This window comes from Lithobates pipiens, unplaced genomic scaffold (assembly GCF_037356315.1).
Source record: "Lithobates pipiens isolate NorthernLeopardFrog02 unplaced genomic scaffold, aLitPip1_a1.2 Scaffold_8, whole genome shotgun sequence".
Classification (NCBI taxonomy): domain Eukaryota; kingdom Metazoa; phylum Chordata; class Amphibia; order Anura; family Ranidae; genus Lithobates; species Lithobates pipiens.
This window is the reverse complement of record NW_027507903.1, coordinates 267,988,330-268,003,989: the sequence shown is the minus strand read 5'-3', so window position 1 is coordinate 268,003,989 and position 15,660 is coordinate 267,988,330. Positions and strand designations below refer to the sequence as shown.

The following is a 15,660-nucleotide window of genomic DNA, read 5'->3' as shown; positions in this document are numbered from 1 at the left end:
CTCAGTGTAGAGGTGCCTGGGACAGATGCAGCATAGGACCACTGCTTCATCCACCTAGGTAGGTATGAATCTTTAAAAAAAAAAAAACGAAAAAAATACATACTTTTCTTTTAAAGCAAATCTTTCACAATCTAAATAGTATCTGAGCTAACCATACAAATAAAGTGTTTTGTTTTTTTTAATCCAGATTAGTTTTGGCATTCTCATGTCATGATCATGCCAAGATTGAGTAGGTCTAAATCATCCTTTCATAAAGATTTTGAAAATCACAGTATAAGTGTGGCATGATCCAGGGTAGACCTAAAGTGGTTCTAAAGTCAACATTTTTTCTTTACCCTAATGTATTCCATGTATTGAGGTTAAAAAATCTTCTACTAGCTGCCCCCCATCTCCCTAAACACTTATCTGAGTCCTATATTGATCCAGAGCTACGCCCATCAGCAGCTTTTTCCTCCCCTCTCTCTGCTCTCATAGGCTTCACTTCATTGGCTCCTGCTGCTGTCAGTCAAATCCAGTGAGGAGATAGTAGGGGCGGAGCCAAGGCACGCTGTGTGTCTATGGACGAACACAGCCTGGCTTGGGAGAGCGCCCACATGTGTGTTCTCATAAGACACAGCTTGCTATGGGGGCACATGTAGAAAAAGAGGAGCGGAGAGCCCTGATGATAACTCAAGTAAGGGGCCACTCTGTGCAATACCATTGCACAGAGCAGGAGGGTATACCCCCTTTTTTTTATTAAAAAAAAAAGTTTGACTTTACATTTGCTTTAATTCATAAGATACATAACATTTTAACAGTATGGTTTTGAAGGAAGGCCAAATGTTTTACCTGTACAGTGGGGGTCAATTAACTCCAAAGTATGTTCTCACTTGACACAGATTTATATGCCTTCGTCCCAATTAACACAGCTTGGCCTCTGAGACAAATGTGTGCATTTAAATACTTGATTCTGAAATTTGTATTAACTTTTATCCCATGCAGTGCACAATTATACCACTCTGCAAAGGCCTGGTTGCACAGAAACAAGATGTTGGACTCTAAACGTGCCAGCTTTATTGTAGGGTATGTATGAGTATTATTAGGTTGAATCTTTTTATAGGGATACTGGTTAACTGCTAGCCATAAAGCATCTGTCTTTTTGCATAGCAAAAAAGAAGAAAGTATAACTCTAATGCCACGTACACACGATCGGACTTTCTGGCAGACAATCCACCGGACTTTGCAGCGGAGGTCCGCCGGACTTTCCAAACTAGCGGACTTGCACACACGAATGGACTTTCCGGCGACTAGGTCCGACGGACTTCCCGACAGACTTTTGGCGGAGGTCCGACGAACTTTCCAAATGAACGGACTTGCTAAAGTCCGTTCATTTTGAATGTGACTCCAGGTACGATGGGACTAGTGAAGGAAGTCAATCTCGCCGCTTTCATCGGCGAGATTGACACCTTGCGAGCTCCGTCCCCTGGTATGGATTTTAAGAGTAACTACCTACGCTGAAAAAATGGCGTGGGAGTTCCCCAAAGTCCATACCAGACCCTTATCTGAGCACGCAGCCCGGCCGGTCAGGAAAGGGGGTGGGGACGAGCGAGCGCCCCCCCCCCCTGAACCATACCAGGCCGCATGCCCTTCAACATGGGGGGGTGGGTGCTTTGGGGAAGGGGGGCACCCTGCTGCCCCCCCACCTCAAAGCACCTTGTCCCCATGTTAATGAGGACAAGGACCTCTTCCTGACAACCCTGGGCGTTGGTTGTCGGGGTCTGTGGGCGGGGGGCTTATCGGAATCTGGGAGCCCCCTTTAACAAGAGGGCCCCCAGATCCCGGTCCCCCACCCTATGGGAATAAGTATGGGGTACATCGTACCCCTACCCATTCACCTGGGGAAAAATTGTCAATAAAAAACACACTACACAGGTTTTTAAAGTAGTTTATTAGGCAGCACCGGGGGTCTTCTTCCGACTTCAGGGGTCTTCTTTCGATTTCGGGGGTCTTCTGCCAACTTATCCACGCTTTCCAGTTCTTCTCACCGGGCTCCTTTGCTTCTTCTGCTCTTTTGCCACTCTTTTGCTAGCAGTGGCCCAGCTTTCTCCTTCGTCATCGTTGTCCCCGTCTTCTTCCTTCTTCTGTTCTTCTTCTTCGATGTTGACACGACACTCTCTCCTGCTGTAATGCTGTGGACACGGTGCACGGCGACTTACCTGGTAATGTCACAAGGTGACCTCGCCACTTATGACGTCACAGTCCTGGGGCCCTTGTCCTCATCAACATGGGGACAAGGTGCTTTGGGGTGGAGGGGGGGGGCCGCAGGATTCCCCCAAAGCACCCCTTCCCCAAAGCACCCACCCCCCCCGAGGGCATGCGGCCTGGTACGGTTCAGGATGGGGGAGCGCTCGCTCGTCCCCACCCCCTTTCCTGACCAGCCAGGCTGCGTGCTCGGATAAGGGTCTGGTATGGATTTTGGGGGGACCCCCACTCAGTTTTTTCGGCGTAGGGGGTTCCCCTTAAAATCCATACCAGACCTAAGGGCCTGGTGTACAGAACCCTGTAGCCAAGAACCAGCGCGATAGGATCGCCCTGGAATTATTCTCGCAGGCAGGTGCTGTAGTTGCTGTTGCGTCGTAGTTGGTCCGTGGGACCAGCATACAGAAAGAGCGGACTTCACGACAGGAAGATTTAAAGATCTTCCCGGCGGGAAGATTTAAAACATGTTTTATTTCTAGGTCAACCAGACTTTGGGGAAGAAAAAGTCTGCTGGAGCCCACACATGATTGAATTGTCCGACAGACTCTGGTCCGATTCATCAACCATAACTGGAAACAATTTTGAGTGAATATTTGATAACCAAAATCCTACCTGCGCTAACAGGTTAAGATCCAGCCTATTTCATCCCATTGGGAAGTCTGGGTAAGTGGTAACTCACTTTGATCTCAAACGTGAAAAACTGCAGTGTAAAACAGGATTTTTGATTTGCTCCAAATAGTTTTAATGAAGTTTATAAAAGGGTAATACCACTTTTGTGCAAAACAAATTGTGAGCAAATAAAAAAAAATATTATAGGATATACTGTACAATTGCTATACAAGCTATGTTGTAATTCAATGGCATTAAAAATTACCTTTCCTTTTCAATTAGCAAATTTACTGCAATTTTCTTTATAATTCAATGCAATATTGCACCCTGGAGGCATTTTTTACACTGTTGGTGTACAGGACACCCCCAGAGGCTCTCTTTCACAGGCTGTCCACATATCACTTCCACCGTCCTCCGCTCTGACCTCTGCTCCACTCTCCCCTATCCCCCACTTCTGCACACATCTCCCTCCACACCTCACATTTCTTCTCCCTCTCTCTCTTATCTACTGGGCCTGGCTCTAGTACCTCCCAGTAGTGTAGCCTCCACCTCTTTCTCTCACTTGCAAAAAGATCATTGGTCGATATCTGTGTATCTGGGTACAGGTGGGGAATCACAGTGCAGCTTACCACGTGATGCCTAATCCCACACTGCACCTGCATCTCTCTTGTCCCTACCATGAGAGCAGGGCAAGCAGGGATCCTTAGGAGCCACTGAGAGAAAAGCTAACCTTGTCAACACAGAAGGCTTATGTGTTTACAAGTGACAGTGGTGAGCCGATGGTGACGGCCGGAGGTGGCAGAACCCCATTCCGCCACATTCCGTCTGATAAACAGACTTGGGTGTGAGGGTGACATGAAATGGCCTGGGGGCCAGATTCGTCCCATAAGCCTTGTGTTTGCCATATGTGCCCTAGACACCGCTCCCCTCACCCATGCATCTGATATGCTTTATTCCAGGCTAACAAATGCCCCCCCCCCCCACGTCTGAAAGTGGGGGCCTTCTTCTTTGTGAGGAGGATTTGATCACAGGTTTGTAAGGTTTCGTCACTCAAGGTTTGTGAGGGAACCAAGTCCAGACTAGTAGTTAAGCTTGTGGTGAAATGAAAGGAACTCTCTTGGCTCCAGAGGAAAGAGGTTTTCCAGTTTCAAGGTACTCGGAGGCCTGTGTTGGCTGCAAAATGGTTTATGTACAGGGCCATGATAGACCCATTGGTGTAAGCCTGTGCCTGAAGACTACTTTAAAGTATGCCCACAGGAAGGGTGTCTGAACTGTGATAACTGATTTCAGGATGCTTGCCATGGCTGGGGTAAAAGAGTTCCCTTTCCCTCAATAAAGTTTTTCAGGGAAGTACCAAAATAGTATTTCCCCATAAATGGCACAAAAATCCCACAAAAATTGCTACTTGCTCTCCCCTCCCCTCAGAAAAACATGTAATTCAGTTTCAGGCTGGGGGGAGGGAATGAACCAGCAATACAAAGCAAAAGAATGTCACCAGCATACCAAGGATCTCCAGAGTGGGTCCTAAGCTTTAATCAGTGATCACATCATTACAGGAAAATGCAACATTTCGGACCCACGCAGGACTCCTTCATCAGGCATGTGAAGGGGTCCTGTGTGGCTTCCTTGACACAGTTCCAGGCGGTGGTCGCTTTATCACCCACTTATACGCATAGCCATTTCTGCATTTGTACATTTTGTCTTAGGGACACACAGAGCAGTGCTCAGAAGCGAGCATGTACAAGTGCCCCCACAAGTGGCCTTGCTATGGGGGCACTCAGCAGGGGGGAGGAGCCAGGAGCACCAGTGGGGGAATGGATAAGAGGAAGATCAGGACTGCTCTGTGCAAAACCATTTTGTTATTTTAAAATCATGTATATATATATATATATATAAAACATGTTTGTTATTTTAAAATTGCAATTTTCTTTCCTTCCAGCATGAGTGGAAGGAGATAAATGGCTTGTTTCCACCATCATCACACTCAAATAATATGTTGTTTCTCTGTATGAGAGCGAGCAAACCAGGGGTCCATCCATAGCTGTAGTATCTGGTGTCAGTCAAATTTTAGAAAACCCCACCATATGTTTGTTATGCATTCCCATTCATGAAGCATACCTATACGTAAATCTTAAACTATTTCTTACCATTAAGATGTTGGAAGGTGTCAAGGCTGACTACAATTATTTTTGAGCAAGTTCAGAGTAAGGATGGCCATAGACTGTGTGAATTTCTTTCCTGCAGCCACGGGTTGCAGGAGAGAAATGTGTATGATTCGTCCATCAGCACAGACTAACATGGGAATCCCTCCTGCCGAGCTGTTGTCCACTCCCGGTGGGGGGACGGGAGCAGGCAGGGGAAGCTATCCCTTCCAGGAGAAGACAGTTATTATATAGAAGCCACCTGCGATAATAGGAAGCTAATCTGGCAAGCTGGTTGTATCAATCATCTTGGTACACTCAGCCTACCCATTATTAGTTCAAATCTTGACCTGTTCCTGCCGAGATTAAAACCATGTATGGCTGGCCTAAGTCTGTTTCAATAGAAAGGCTAACGACAGGCTCAGATTTCTCTCATCAACATACAATTTAGAAGCCTAGCTAATCTTTAAGACAGTGTTCAAATTTAGTGTTCAGATCTAGTTTACAACTAATAATGAGATCTGCCAGAGAAATATAGCAATCACCACTGCCCAGCCACCTCATAAACAAAGAGTACTAAGTAGAATTACGTCAGTGTAGGAGTTATCAGAAAAAAAAGTATCTAATGTGGTAAGCATTTATTTTCAAGTATTATTTAATACGTTTTGCTATGTGAATGGGCACATGTAACAAATACAAAGTTGTATCCCAGTTTGACTGCAAAAGTGGAAATACACTTTAGGGCTTCAACAAACTACTTGAAGCTTGCTAAAAACTTTGCAAGTTTTTTTTGTAAAAGCTTGTTTTACAAACTGTTCTTATATAAGATTAACCCACAATGTATAAGGTCTTAAAGTGCGTATGTATCCCCAAATCGTTTTATTTGTTTTGAGTAAAGTAGTGAATGGTGAAAACCCTTTCTTTCACTTCCTGTCTTGTAGAAACATCAGAAAGGGAAGAGTCAACCTATGCAAAGTAAGCAGAATTGTTTTGACACACAAATGCCGCGTACACACGATCGGAATTTCCAACAACAAATGTTGGATGTGAGCTTGTTATAGGAAATTTCAACCTTGTGTATGCTCCATCGGACATTTGTTGTCGGAATTTCAGCCAACAAATGTTTGAGAGCTGGTTCTCAAATTTTCCGACAACAAAACTTGTTGTCGGAAATTCAAGCAGAAGAGCCGCACTGGCTATTGAACTTCATTTTTCTCAGCTCGTCTTACATGTTGTACTACGCCACGGCATTCTTGATGGTCGGAATTTTCGAAAACATTTGTGTGACCGTGTGTATGCAAGACAAGTTTAAGCCAACATCTGTTGGAAAAAAATCTACGGTTTTGTTGTCGGAAAATCCTATCGTGTGTACGGGGCATTACAGTTTAATAAAGTTGGTTAAAAAAAAGTTAAAAGTGTGATTACCCACAAATATTTGAGAGCTATATCTCAAATTTTCCGACAACAAAATCCGTCTTAAATTACGATCCTGTGTACACAATTCCAACGCACAAAATTCCACGTCTGCTCGGAATCAAGCAGAAGAGCCACACGAGTTATTGAATTTCCTTTCTCTAGTCCCGCCGTACACGTTGTACGTCACCGCGTTCTTGACGTTCGGAATGTCCGACAACATTTGTGTGTCCGTGTGTATGCAAGACAAGTTTGAGCCAACATCCACGATCGTCTGTACGCGGCAATAGTCTTTTCTCTAACTTTTCATCACGTGACAGTGGTCAACAGAACAAATAGCATTTGTATTCAACCCCCCTGATTCAATACTTTGTAGAATCACCTTTCACTGCAATTACAGCAAGTCTTTTTGGGTATATCTCTACCAGCTTTGCACATCTAGAGAGTGAAATGTTTGCCCATTCTTCTTTGCAAAAAAGTTCAAGCTTTGTCAGATTGGATGGAGAGCATCTGTGAAAAGCAATTTTCAAGTCTTGCCACAGATTCTCAATTGGATTTAGGTCTGGACTTTGATTGGGCCATTCTAACACTAAAAAATAATATGCTTTGATCTAAACCATGGCATTGTAGCTCTGGCTGTATGTTTAGGGTCACTGTCCTGCTGGAAGGTGAACCTCCGCCCCAATCTCACATCTTTTTCAGACTTTAACAGGTTTTCTTCTAAGATTGCCCTGTATTTGGCTCCATCCATCTTCCCATCAACTCTCACCAGCTTCCCTGTCCCTGCTGAAGAAAAGCATCCCCACAACATGATGCTGCCACCACCATGTTTCACGGTGGGGATGGTGTGCTCAGGATAATGTGAAGTGTTAATTTTCCACCACACATAGCGTTTCGCTTTAAGGCCAAAAAGTAGAATTTTGGTCCCATCTGACCAGAGCACCTTCTTCCACATGCTTGCTGTGTCCAGTACATGGCTTCTCACAAACTGCAAATGGGACTTCTTTTGGCTTTCTTTAAACAATGGCTTTCTTCTTGCCATTCTTCCATAAAGGCCAGATTTGTGTTGTGCACGACTAATATTTGTCCTGTGGACAGATTCTCCAACCTGAGGTGTGGATCTCTGCAGCTCCTTCAGAGTTACCATGGGCCTCTTGGCTGCTTTTCTAATTAATACTCTCCTTGCCTGTCAATTTAGGTGGACAGCCATGTCTTGGTAGGCTTGCAGTTGTGCCATACTCTTTCCATTGTCCGATGATGGATTGAACAGTGTTCCATGAGATATTCAAAGCTTGAGATATTTCTTTATAACCTAACCACCCTGCTTTAACCCCCCTGACGGTATTCCCGAGTCTGACTCGGGGTGGATTTTTTATACCAAGAGCGGTATCCCCGAGCCAGACTCGGGACAGCGTCGCTGGATCCAGGAGGAGGTTTACTTACCTTCTCCCTCGGATCCAGCGTTGTCTCCCCGCTGTACGAGCGAGCCGTGTCTCGCTCGATGCATCACACCGCCGATCTCCGTGCCCTGCGAGCGTTGCGACGCACGGGCACGGAGATCGGCGCCAAATTCAAAAAGTGAAACAAACAGTAAACATACAGTATAATGTAATCTTACAGATTACATTGCTGTATGTAAATATTTCACATCCCCGTTGTCCCTAGTGGTCTGCCCAGTGTCCTGCATGCAGTTTTATATAATAAAAACTGTTCTTTATGCCTGGAAACTGGAGATTGTCCATAGCAACCAAAACTGTCACTGTACATCAAAAATGATTTTAGACCAGCTAGAAAACAGCGAGAATAAATTAGAATCACTCGCAGAATTGAGGGATAGCGATTTGTGGGGAGATCCGTCATCAAATACTGAAAAGTAATGACAGTGACAATTCTGCAACTGAGCAAATTTCAGTGTTTTTGATTTGATTACATTATTGAATAATTTTTATTATTGTTATATTATTATTTGGTACAATTATTTATAATTATTTATTATATTATAATTTATAATTTAATTTTTCAAACTTTATCATACCCGGGATGTCTGCTAGACTCTGGTTTGGACAGATTTAAGAGAGTTATTCCTAAGAATTGCAGGACTACAATATAAAACGCCAAATTTTCATGCAAAATAATGGTACCGCTTTTAGCACCTAAAATCCGAAATAATCATACCGCCAGGGAGGTTAAGCTTCTCCACAACTTTGTCCGTGACCTGTCTGGGGTGTTCATTGGCCTTCATGATGCTGTTTGCTCACTAAGGTTCTGTAACAAACCTCTGGGGGATTCACAGAACAGCTATATTTATACTGAGATTAAATTACACACAGGTGGACTCTATTTACTAATTAGGTGACTTCTGAAGGCAATTGGTTCCACTAGATTTTAGGTAGGGGATATCAGACGAAAGGGGCTGAATACAAATGCATGCCACATTTTTCAGATATTTATTTGTAAAAAAAAAAATGAAAAAACATTTTCCTTCCACTTTACAATCATGTGCCACTTTGTGTTGGTCCCACTAAAATACATTTACGCTTTTGGTTGTAACATGACAAAATGTGGAAAATTTCAATGGGTATGAATAATTTTCTAAGGCACTGTATGCAAACAGATGAGAAAAACTTACCAAATCTATGTTTAATTTTACTTTACAGTGCAGACAAGGGGCCCCAGTAGTTTACAAATCATAGTACACTGTAGGCAACTGTAGCTTCTTTAAAGTGGTTGTAAAGGCTCAAGGTTATTTACCATCACTCATTTTCCCTGAACCCCATTGTGATCTAGCGTTGGCTCTCTGAGGATTCTCTCTTATTCTCTCTGAGGATTCTCTCTTAGGATTCCTTATTGACTGAGACGACAGTCACAGCAAGTAAGCCACTGAGAAGAGAGAGGGAGCAGGGCCAAGCAATGGCTCCAAGTCTGAATGGACTCACAGGGCAGCAGCTTGGAAGTGAGCCTGCTCAGGTGCCCCCACAGCAAGCTGTTTACTCTGGGGACACTTGGCAGGAGGGTGGAGCCAGGAGTGCTGGTGGGGGACCAGAGAAGAGGAGGATTCACTGCACAGAGCAGGTAAGTATAACGTGTTCTTTTTGTTTGTTTGTTTTTTAAACTTGTATCACTTAAAATTGTATTCTTGTAGGCAAGGTGTGGCTTCTGCAAAACCTGGCCAAAAAAGTATTCTGAGGAATATGCATCATCCTATCATCCTGCGTATAAGCTGTGTGTCCTCATCATCACAGGAATGAGGGCTCTTCCTCATCCACAAATCAGTACACACCTTACATTTTGTAAATATTTTATTATATCTTTTTATGTGACAACACTGAAGAAAAGACACTTTGCTACAATGTAAAGTAGTGAGTGTACAGCTTGTATAACAGTGTCAATTTGCTGTCCCCTCAAAATAACTCAGCACACAGCCATTAATGTCTAAACCGCTGGCAACAAAAGCGAGTACACCCCTAAGTGAAAATTTTCAAATTGGGCCCAAAGTGCCAATATTTTGTGTGGCCACCATTATTTTCCAGCACTGTCTTAACCCTCTTGGGCATGGAGTTCACCAGAGCTGCACAGGTTGCCACTGGATTCCTCTTCCACTCCTCCATGACAACATCACGGAGCTGGTGGATGTTAGAGACCCTGCACTCCTCCACCTTCCATTTGAGGATGCCCCACAGATGCTCAATAGGGTTTAGGTCTGGAGACATGCTTGGCCAGTCCATCACCTTTACCCTCAGCTTCTTTAGTAAGGCAGTGGTCATCTTGGAGATGTGTTTGGGGTCGTTATCATGTTTGAATACTGCCCTGTGGCCCAGTCTCCAAAGGGAGGGGGATCATGCTCGGCTTCAGTATGTCACAGTACATGTTTGCATTCATGGTTCCCTCAATGAACTGTAGCTCCCCATTGCCAGCAGCGCTCATGCAGCCCCAGACCACGACACACCCACCACCATGCTTGGCTGTAGGCAAGACACACTTGTCTTTGTACTCCTCACCCGTTAGCCATCACACATGATTGACACCATCTGAACCAAATAAGATTGTCTTGGGCTCATCAAACCACAGGACATGGTTCCAGTAATCCATGTCCTTAGTCTGCTTGTCTTCAGCAATCTGTTAGCAGGCTTTCTTGTGCATCATCTTTAGAAGAGGCTTCCTTTTGGGACAGCAGCAATGCAGACCAATTTGATGCAGTGTGCGACGTATGGTCTGAGCACTGACAGGCTGACCCTCCACCCCTTCAACCTCTGTAGCAATGCTGGCAGCAGTCATTCATCTATTTCCCAAAGGCAACCTCTGTATATGATGCTGAGCATGTGTACTCAACTTCTTTGGTTGACCATGGCAAGGCCTGTGCTGAGTGGAACCTGTCCCGTTAAACTGCTCTATGGCCTTGGCAACCGTGATGCAGCTCAGTTTCAGGGTCTTGACAATCTTCTTACAGCCTAGGCCAGGCATGTTCAAAGTCCGGCCCGCGTTCTGGTTTCGGACAGCCCTCCCGGTAATTTTGACATATATATCTTTTGTGGCCCCCAGCCAATCCAAGTGCCAGGGGCCAGAAAAGATAGATATGCTGGCTGCTTTGGAGGGGGTGGGATGAGTGCCGTGCATACAGGAGAGGAGTATTTCCTGTTTACATGGCGTCCTGTGTAAAAGGAAGTCCCATCTCCTGTAATGCCATTGGAAAATTGTTTAGTCCATCATAGGAGGCGAGACTTTCAATTAAAGAGGCCACCAATAAAAACAGGAGTTTCTCCTGTATGTCTGTTGGCGCTTGTCCCCCCCCCCCCCCCCCCCCCTCTGTCTCCTCCAAGGCTGCAGATGGACATGAATCAGGCTGCACTGACGGCAATGGTGAGTGTGCATTCATGTCAATGTGGGTGGCACATTAATGGCAAAGGAAATTCTTGTTGGGTAGTGTATTAGTGCTCAGACAAAAACACTTTGACTGAATTTTAATGGTTTAAAGAATGTCAGGCAAAATGGTCGGCCCTCAAGAATGTTCACTTCCTCAAATCTGGTCCTCTTTGAAAAAAGTTTGGACACCCTTGGCCCAGGCCAGTGATGGCGAACTTTGGCACCCCAGATGTTTTGGAACTACATTTCCCACGGTGCTCAACTAAACTGCAGAGTGCACGAGTATCATGGGAAATGTAGTTCCAAAACATCTGGGGTGCCAAGGTTCGCTATCACTGGCCTGGGTCATCTTTATGTAGAACAACAATTCTTTTTTTCAGAATCTCAGAGAGTTCTTTGTTATGAGGTACCATGTTGAACTTCCAGTGAAAAGTAGGAGAGAGTGAGAGTGATAACACCAAATTTAACACACCTTCTCCCCATTCACACCTGGGACCCTGTAACACTAATGAGTCACATGACACCAGGGAGGGAAAATGGCTAATTAGGCCCAATTTGGACATTTTCACTTAGAGGTGTACTCACTTTTGTTGCCAGTGATTTAACCATTAATGGCTGTGTGTTGAGTTATTTTGATAGGACAGCAAATTTACACTGTTATACAAGCTGTACACTCTTCATTTTCATTGTAGCAAAGTGCAATTTCTTCAGTGTTGTCACATGAAAAGATATAATAAAATATTTACTAAAATGTGAGGGGTGTACTCACTTTTGTGAGATACTGGGGGTTATTTATGAAAGGCAAATCCGTTTTGCACAGAAAGTGCACTTGGAAGTGCAGTCGCTCTAAATCTAAGGGGAAGATCTGAAATTAGTGGAAGCTCTGCTGATTTTATCATCCAATCATGTGCAAGCTAAAATTTTGTTTTTTATTTTCCTTGCATGTCCCCCGCGAATCTACAGTGACTTTACGTCCAAGTGCACTTGCAGTGCAAAGTGGGTTTTCCTTTAGTAAATAACCCCCACTGTGTGTGTGTGTGTGTGTATATATATATATATATATATATATATATATATATATATATATATATATATATACACACATGTATATGTATATATATATATATATATATATATATATGCCTTTACACGCACATGAACTTTAATGGCATCCCAGTCTTAGTCCGTAGGGTTCAATATTGAGATAGCCCACCTTTTGCAGCTATAACGACTTCAACTCTCCTGGGAAGGCTGTCCACAAGGTTTAGTAGTGTGTCTATGGGAATGTTTGGCCATTCTTCCAGAAGTGCATTTGTGAGGTCAGACACTGATGTTGGACTGGCTCACAGTCTCCGCTCTAATTCATACCAAAGGTGTTCTATCGGGTTAAGGTCAGGACTCTGTGCAGGCCAGTCAAATTCCTCCACCCCAAACTCGCTCATCCATGCCATTATGGACATTGCTTTGTGCACTGGTCCAAATCATTTTGTGGAGGGGGGATTATGGTGTGGGGCTGTTTTTCAGAGGTTCAAGTTCAAGAGTGTGTAGCGACAGGTGTCCCAATACATTTGGCAATATAGTGTATTTGTGATGGACTCCAAGCCAGCACCTGACTCTAGCATGTGAGCATAGTGTTATTCCTTGCCTCTAACCTTTTAATCATTTTACCATCTTATTATTATTACTATTCAGGATTTACATAGCGCCAACAGTTTGAGTAACGCTTTACAATGTGGAGGGGGGCAGGACAATTAGAATACAGTACAATACTAAAGGCATAGAAGGGTCCTGCCCATGGAGCTTACAATCTAAAGGGAGGGGAAATAGGTAATAGCTGCAGGGATGATCTGATGGACCATCCAATTTCCCTCCTCGGTATAACCAGAGCCAGTATGAGAGTGCCCAAATGAATGCCTCCAGCAGCTAGTGACATCTATGTACATGTTGCCTGGGGTGTAAAAAGCAGAGAAGTTCCCACACCATGTGCACTGGCATTTTTACAAGCACATGGATGATAAGGTGCAGGCAGCCTGTTGAACCATCAGCCTCCGTTGAATTAGCATTTCTATTCTAGACAGAAGTCACAAGGTGCCAATAGTGGGTGAAAGGCCACTCCCTACATGAAGCTGCCTCCTCTGCTTCTCTACCTGCCTCTGATGAAGCCAATGGAGGGAGGGAGCCTCCTGTGCCATGGCACTGCATAGGAGTGAGCGGCTGATTTCAGCACCGCACGCCTGGACAGCTCCGGCCGCACCTGATTGCAGCCTGGCTCAGGTGTTCTCCTTCCCTTCAATTAGCGCTCCCATTGCGGGCTCATCAACGTCCTCCCATTCTACCCAATCCCCCTTTATTTATTCATCTCAGCCCCATCCTTCACACCTATCCCCCCCACAAACCATTGCTCAGCCCGACAATAGTAAGAGCCGCACGCTGTAATTTTTGCAGGAGAAGCCTTGCCATTGTCTCAATTGCATTACATCATACCTATCCCTCCTCCTCTTTAACTCCTTCTGCCCTGCAGCACTCCAAGAAGCGAAGCAAATGGCAATCATAAGTGATAAAAAGCACACAAACGGCCACACAACTAGCCAATAGAACAAGCTGGGGCAGATGGCATTTTACAAGAGCCGACCTTTGCTGCCACTGCTGTCATTGCACATTGATGTACTTGTCAGGATTTTTTTTTTTTTTTATATGCATGCAATCATCAAGTTTGCAGTAAGACCCCCCCCTAAATGAACAATACATGCATGTGATGTGACAAGGAACACATTGGAATACCTAAGATTTGAGATGTCTGCTTGCTTCTTGTAAGAGATCAATGAAGTGAGTCTGCAATCTCCGCCGGCTTCACATGGAGCACTCCGCCTGGACCATTTCCCCCATCAATCCGAACACAAATCACAAGATGCTGAAGTCAGGGCAGCCTCCAGGCATGCGACTGGAGCCACAATCAGCTTGGCATCTCTGCATGTCTGCCTCCCCTGTCAGCACCTAAATGGAAAGGCATCCATGGCAAAAATGGCACATTACAAATTTTGCAATGGGAAGCAGAGCTCGGTAGAAACCATTGTTTAGAGCAGAGTAGGGGAGGTGTCTCTTAAAGCCCCAGCATCCTTCTGACAGCTGCACAAGAATCATCTGCCTGCTGCTTGGCAAATGCACTGATTGCATGCATCTTGTATCCATTGATAGATATGCTATATCCATTGCTGTAAAATCTACCTTTGCTGTTATATGTTTATTATATATATATATATATATATATATATATATATATATATATATATATATATATATATATATATATATATATATATATATATATATATATATATATATAAATCATGTACAATGGTGTGAAGAAGGAGGTGTTGATTGCTTTTTTGGTAATCAATGACTCAGGGGGAAAAGGCAAAGTCATTTGTGTCGCTGCACGGGTTTCCAGTAAATGACTAGTCATTTTAAAATCTGGAGTGCCATGTGTGGTAACAGAAATCAGTTTTCCATTATCTGAATTACTGGTTTGGTTACAACATTGAGAATAAAGGGAACTGGCTATACTTTTTAATGCGCAAATAACTGCTTTACAATAAATTATGTTTTTTCTGACATAAAAACTACCGTGAACTATGTACTAGCAGCATTATTTAATAACGCAAAGATCAGTTTGTAACTCACAGCAATTTGCAGAATTTCGAATTTGTTTTCAGTGTTATGCCACATACATACAACCGGACTGTCCAGCGGACTGGAATCCTTTGGACAATTCGATCGTGTGTGGGCTCCAGCGGACATTTTCTTCCCAAAAGTCTGGTGGACCTAGAAATAAAACTTGCTTCAAATCTTTCAGACGGACTCGAGTCTGGTCGAAAAATCTGGTTGTCTGTGTGCTCGCCCGACGGACTAAAACCGACGCTATTGGCTACTGGCTATGAACTTCCTTATTCTACGTCATCACGTTCAAATCCGTCTGACTTTTGGAGTGATCGTGTGTGGCCAAGTCCATTCGTTTGAAAGTCCGGCAGACCTCAGCTGCAAAGTCCGTTGGATTGTCCGCCGGACCAAGTCCGTTGAAAAGTCCGGTTTTGTGTATGCAGCATTAGTGTTACTAAACCCAGTAATATGAAAATAGTTCATCTGGCCCCCCTCACAGTGCCCTAATATATCTTCTTTTTACATTAAAATATTTCCTCTGTATACCTTGTTTGGATGATCTGTATCTCACAGTTACATGATAAACTCCAGTTTCTCCAGTGCTGAGAATTCAGGTAGGAGGAGATTTCCACTACAGCCTGTATACACGCTCACATGTGTGATGCCAATATCATGTGACCTGGCTAGCTCTGAGAACAAGTAAATGTTTTCTCCAGCATAAAAGATACAACTGAGCATGTGC

General features: G+C 44.0%; 1 protein-coding gene across 15 annotated transcripts in view; it reads right to left on the bottom strand.

Moving 5' to 3' along the window:
• PPFIA2 (PPFI scaffold protein A2) overlaps window positions 1–14,333 on the bottom strand; it is a 588,582-nt gene extending 574,249 nt beyond the window's left edge. For 5 of the 15 annotated variants that reach the window (XM_077471915.1, XM_077471916.1, XM_077471918.1 and 2 more), the window contains exon 1: window positions 14,043–14,327. The gene's annotated coding sequence lies outside the window, so the exon portion shown is untranslated. Of the gene's footprint in view, window positions 1–14,042 lie in introns of all 15 variants that reach the window. The other 10 variants (XM_077471910.1, XM_077471912.1, XM_077471920.1 and 7 more) reach the window with 4 other exon arrangements.
• Window positions 14,334–15,660: the final 1,327 nt, after the last annotated feature.